The 5,912-nt window shown below is 42.3% G+C and overlaps 1 non-coding gene across 1 annotated transcript; it reads left to right on the forward strand.

Annotated features, from left to right (window-relative positions):
- The first annotated feature begins 745 nt into the window (after nt 1-745).
- On the forward strand, nt 746-958 carry LOC132542619 (small nucleolar RNA U3). The gene has a single exon (XR_009553592.1). It is a non-coding gene; the product is annotated as a small nucleolar RNA U3 (small nucleolar RNA).
- Nucleotides 959-5,912: the final 4,954 nt, after the last annotated feature.

Genomic DNA, 5,912 nt, shown 5'->3' on the forward strand with positions numbered 1-5,912 from the left:
TCATCTTGTTGGTTTACCCATTTTATATATTATGTTATGAGTTCCCTCTCTTAGTACTTTTCAAATTACTGATCACTATTTTCTGGATTGACTTGTGTCTAAGTAAGTTAATTAAAGGGTTCGTGGTGGTGGAAGTTAACAATTGTTTCAATAGTCCTTTTTTTTTTATTTAAGAAAGGATAAATTAACAAAACCATAGGGTAGGAGGGGTACAAATCCACACAATTCCCACCACCCAATATGCCACCCCCTCCCCTGATAGCTTTCCCATTCTCTATCCCTCTGGGAGCATGGACCCAGGGTCATTGTGGGTTGTACAAGGTGGAAGGTCTGGTTTCTGTAATTGCTTCCCTGCTGAACATGGGCATTGACTGGTCGGTCCATACTCCCAGTGTGCCTCTCTCTTTCCCTAGTAGGGTGGGTCTCTGGGGAAGCAGAGCTCCAGGACATATTGGTGGGGTCTTCAGTCCAGGGAAGCCTGGCCGGCATCCTGATGACATCTGGAACCTGGTGACTGAAAAGAGAGCTAACATACAAAGCCAAACAAATTGTTGAGCAATCATGGACCCAAAGCTTGGAATAGTGGAGAGGAAGTGTTGGGGAGGTACTCACTGCAAACTCTAGTGCACTTCTGCTTTCAGGTATATATTTTGCAGTAGTTTATGGATACGTGTGAACATATGCTCTCTCTCACAGAAACTGGTGTATCTCTAGGTTTGGGGACTTTGTTAGAAAGTGAACCACCAAGACTATACTTTCAGGGAACATTTCTATAGTATGTTACTAGAGAAGTTCCTCTGATCGTGTAGGGCACCCGAAACCACGAGGAGGAGGCACAGCATTCTCTCCTGAGCGTGAAGCCAGCTCTAGATGTTGCTTTTGCAACTGCCTTTTGCTGTTGATGATCGTTCTTCTCTTCCTTTGGGGGAGAAGAGGGAGAGGATGCAATCTGAGTGGAAAAAAAAAAAAAAGAAAGTGAACCACCTGAGATGGAATTAGAGTATACTATGAAAGGAAAGGTCTCACCCAAGTAATGAAGCTGAAGGGTTGTCATTCCACACCTGAAGTCTCTGGACACAGTCTGAGCTGAGGCATGTTGAGGTGGCAATCATTGCGTTGATTAGGTTGTGATCGGCAGATGCAATATTATTTGTTATGGATTGGGAGAGGCATACGGGAAAGTGGGCCCTATCCAAGGGTTCCAGGACTGGGGGAAGTAGAGGCTCTGTAGTAGAGATGTGAGGTTCCTGCTGTCTTAGGGTTCAAAAAGACAATCGATAGTTAATGTTGTCATCACATTATTTGGTAATTGGTTTAACTTTGAAAAGTTCTTTTGTTAGTGTTTGCTGTACAGTACCTAGTATCTTGTATATAGCTGTGCTAGTGGTTGCTTCTGATCTACTTGGTCTAGGCTTTTGAGAGAGTCTGCATATCAAATACACAGCCTATATATTAAAAAGATTCAGTCTGTGTTTTAAAAAACTTCGAGACATACAATTAATTTTCCCCCTCTCATATTAATTAACTAGTGATTTATATGACTACATTTTACTAGGAGTGTACATAAACACCATTCCCACCACCAAAAGACTGTGACCCATCCCTCCCACCCACTCCCACCCCCCACTGGCTCAGGAAACTGCATGTCTACCCCTCACCACAGGGTTTTTACTTTGATGCCCTACTTACAATTTGGTCAGGTCCTGCTTTTAGTTTCCCTTTCAGATCTTCTTACTCAACTTCTGTTGATGAGTGGGATCATCCCATACTCATCTTTATCGTTCTGACTTGGCTCACTTAACATAATTCCTTCTAGCTCTGTCCAAGATGGGTCAGAGAGGGTGGGTTCATTGTTCTTGATAGCTGCATAGTATTCCGTTGTGTATATATACCACAGCTTTCTCAGCCACTCATCTGTTGTTGGGCACCTGGGTTGCTTCCAGGTTTTAGCTATTATGAATTGTGCTGCTAGGAACATAGGAGTACACACCTCTTTTTGGTTGGGTGTTATGGAGTCCTTGGGGTATAACCCCAGGAGAGGAATTACTGGATCATATGGAAGGTCCATGTCTAGCCTTCTGAGAGTTTTCCAGACTGCTGTCCACAGAGGCTGTACCAATTTACATTCCCACCAGCAATGCAAAAGGGTTCCTCTGTCCCCACAACCTCTCCAGCATTTGTTGCTGCTGAATAGTACTTTTTAAAAAAGATTTTATTTATTTATGAGAAAGGTAGGAGAGAGAAAGAACCAGACATCACTCTGGCACATGTGCTGCCAGGGATCGAACTCAGGACCTCATGCTTGAGAGTCCAAAGCTTTACCACTGTGCCACCTCCCAGACCACTCAATACTATTTTAATCCCTGAGTTGGAGCTCAGTGATTTAAAAGCCTCTTTTTTATTATTTTTTTTCTCTGTAGGCTTTGGGAGCCTGAGGGCTTCTACACTATAAGTAGGCTTATTAACTTAATCACTGAGTCTTGACCAAGAGATAAGGCAGGGTGTGGCAGAGTAGTCCAGTGGTTATGCAAAGAGACTTTCATAGCCCCAAAGCTATGCCACTGAGGTATAGGTCTTCTCCTGAGTTTCCTGGTTAGATCTCTGTCCCCCGGTGTCCCTCACTGCCACTGCTCCAGATTCTGAGGGCAGTAGCAATGGAGATTCAGAGTTGTACTTGATGAGTCTCTGGGGAGTCCTCTCCTCCCTTCAGCTGTCCCCTTGTTGGTGGAACAGACTGGAGGTGGTGTCTCAACTGATAAACCACCAGACTGTTACCAGCCACTTAGTCTCTCCCTCGACTCCTCTCTCTGTCACCAGCCACATGTGTTTGCACTCACCAGTGATTGGTGGGTTCCTGTAGTTGTTCTAGTCCTGTCTTGTTTTGGTCCCAGGTAGTCTCCTTTGGTATTCCTAGTTGATCTGGGAGAGGAGACGCTGTGGTCTATTTACATAATCACTGTTTTACCTGAGATCCACCCTGTCTGCAGGGCACTGGTGTAATCCCTACTGGTTCGCACTCTCTCTTCGCTCCATCTCCACCCCCTCTCCTAGTCACCCCATTTTCCACCATTTAATCCCCTCTGGTTTTCACTCTCTTTTCTTTTTTTTATTTTTTTTGCACTCTCTTTTCACTTTGCCCCCCTCTCCTAGTCACATCCTGTTTTCCCCCTACCACTTCCTTCCTGGAAACTACAAATGCAGATTATTTTCTCAATAAACATTGCACTGCTTCCCAGCTCAGCCATGAGTCCCTGGTCATCTGTCTCCCGCCCACAAAACTAGCCCAGCATCTGGCACCCGAACAGGGACTGGCATGTATAGCTTTTTACTTTTTTAATTGTAACATTTAAACTTTTTGGATATTAAATCTTCAGGAGCATGAAATAGTTCTTGTACTAGTGTATGCAGTGATTCAGTGGAGAAATCAGCTAGAGTTTTAGAGCAATCTTTTCTTTTTTCTTTTTTTTTCCTCCAGGGTCATTGCTGGGCTCAGTTCCTGCACCATGAATCCACTGCTCCTGGAGGCCATTTTCCCCCCTTTGCTGCCCTTGTTGTTGTAGTCTCATTGTGGTTATCATTATTACCATTGTTGATGTTGTTTGTTGCTGGATAGGACAGAGAGAAATGGAGAGAGGAGGGGAAGACAGGGAGAGGGAGAGAAAGACAGACACCTGCAGACCCACTTCACTGCCTGTGAACCGACTCCCCTGCAGGTGGGGAGCTGGGGGCTCGAACCAGGATTCTCACGCCGGTCCTTGCGCTTTGCTCCACATGTGCTTAACCCACTGGGCCACTGCCCGACCCCCTAGAGCAACCTTTTCTATGAAACTCTTTTCTCTTTCTTCTTTCCTTTCTTTCTTTCTTTCTTTCTTTCTTTCTTTCTTTCTTTCTCTCTTTCCTCCTCTCTTCCCTTCTTTCTTCCTTTTTTTATTTTTTATTTATTTATTTAAGAAAGGATTAATTAACAAAACCATAGGGTAGTAGGGGTACGACTCCACACAATTTTTTCTTCCTTTTTTTAAATAATGATTTAATAATGATTAATAAGATTGTCAGGTAACAGGGATATAATTCCATACAATTCCCACTACCTGAGTTCTGTGACCCATTCTTTCCAATGGAAACTTCTCTAACTTTATTCTTCTAGGGGAATGGACAAAAAAAAAATTTTTTTTAATTTTGATCATTATTTATTTATTATTACATAGATACAGAGAAATTGAGATTTATGGGGTGCAGAAAGTGGAAGGTCTGGCTTCTGTAATTGCTTCACTAGACCTGGGCATTGGCAGGTTGATCCATGCCCCTAGCATGTTTCTATCTTTTGGGAAGCTTTCTTAAATATTCATTCCAGTTGAGTCTTGTCCAGTGCTCAATTTCTATAATATTGATTTCTTTTTTAAAAAAATAATCTTTTAAAAAATCTTTATTTATTTAGTTATTTATTTATTGGATAGAGACAGCCAGAAATTGAGAGGGTAGAGGGTGACAGAGAGGGAGTGAGACACTTGCAGCCCAGCTTTACCACTTGTGAAGCTTTCTCCCTGGAAGTAGGGGCTGGGGGCTTTAACCTGGATCCTAGAGCACTGTAACATGTACACTCAACCAGGTGAACCACCACCTGGCCCTCCTCTATAATATTAATTTCTATCAAGTAATGTGACCTTTCACAATATAGTGCTTTTATATTAGTCTATGATTATTTTATACAGAGTTTTTGGTTTGGGTTTAAGTGACATATTGAATATAAACTTCTTGAGAACATGGTTTATGCATGACACAAATCTGTGAAAACTCTAAAAAAAAAAGTGTGATATGCTGGGGAGACAGTATTATTTAAGTTATGGTAAGTGTTTCCTGCCTACGGCTCCAAAATTGCAGGTTCAATCCTTGGAACTACTATAAATCAGAACTGAGCAAAGCTCTGACTAGAAAAAAAAAAGTCCAATACAAATATGAGTTGTAGTTTTATTTTTTCTTTGTGGTTACTACATCATTTGATGGAAGGAAAGAATTCGACATATACATATAATGGTACTAACTAGCCACAGGTATTTTTTTTTAATTTTTTACTTATAGAAAGGAAATATTGTGGTCTAGTAGGTGGCACAGTGGATCAAGCATTGGACTGTCAAGCATGAGGTCCCAAGTTCAATCCCCAGCAGCACAGGTACCAGAGTGATGTCTGGTTCTGTCTCTTTCTCCTCCTATCTTTCTCATAAATAAATAAATTCTTAAAAAAAAAAAAAAGGAGACATTAACTAAACCATAGGATAAGAGGGGTACAACTCCACACAATTTCCACCACCAGAACTCTGTGTCCATCCCCTCCCCTGATAGCTTTCCTATATAACCCTCTGGGACTATGGACCCAAGGTCATTGTGGGATGTAGAAGGTTGAAGGTCTGGTTTCTGTAATTGCTTCCCCGCTGAACATGGGCATTGACGGTTCAATCCATATGCCCAGCCTGTCTTTCTCTTTCCCTAGTGGGGAAGGGCTCTGGGAAAACAGAGCTCCAGGACACATTGGTGGGGTTGTCTGTCCAGGGAAGTCTGGTTGGCATCATGATAGAATCTGGAACCTGGTAGTTGAAAAGAGAGTTAACATACAAAGCCAAACAAATTGTTAGCCAATCATGGACCTAAAGGCTGGAATAGTGTAGATGAAGAGTTGGGGGGGAGTCCTCCATTTTGTAGATAGCTAGTAGGCATTTATAGAAGATTCTGCCCAGGTGTCTAAGCCTATCTGATCAACTTTCGTCTCTTTTTTTCAATTAGATCATCTAAGCATTTGAGGAAGAGGGAACAAATTCCATGTGAAACCAGACTAGAAGGGCAGACATGTCCAGAGGCTATTATTTAATCATGTACTGAATAGTGATAGTTTGATCAGCCATGGACCACATATACAA

Source organism: Erinaceus europaeus, chromosome 1 (genome assembly GCF_950295315.1).
Source record: "Erinaceus europaeus chromosome 1, mEriEur2.1, whole genome shotgun sequence".
In the NCBI taxonomy this organism is placed as follows: Eukaryota; Metazoa; Chordata; class Mammalia; order Eulipotyphla; family Erinaceidae; genus Erinaceus; species Erinaceus europaeus.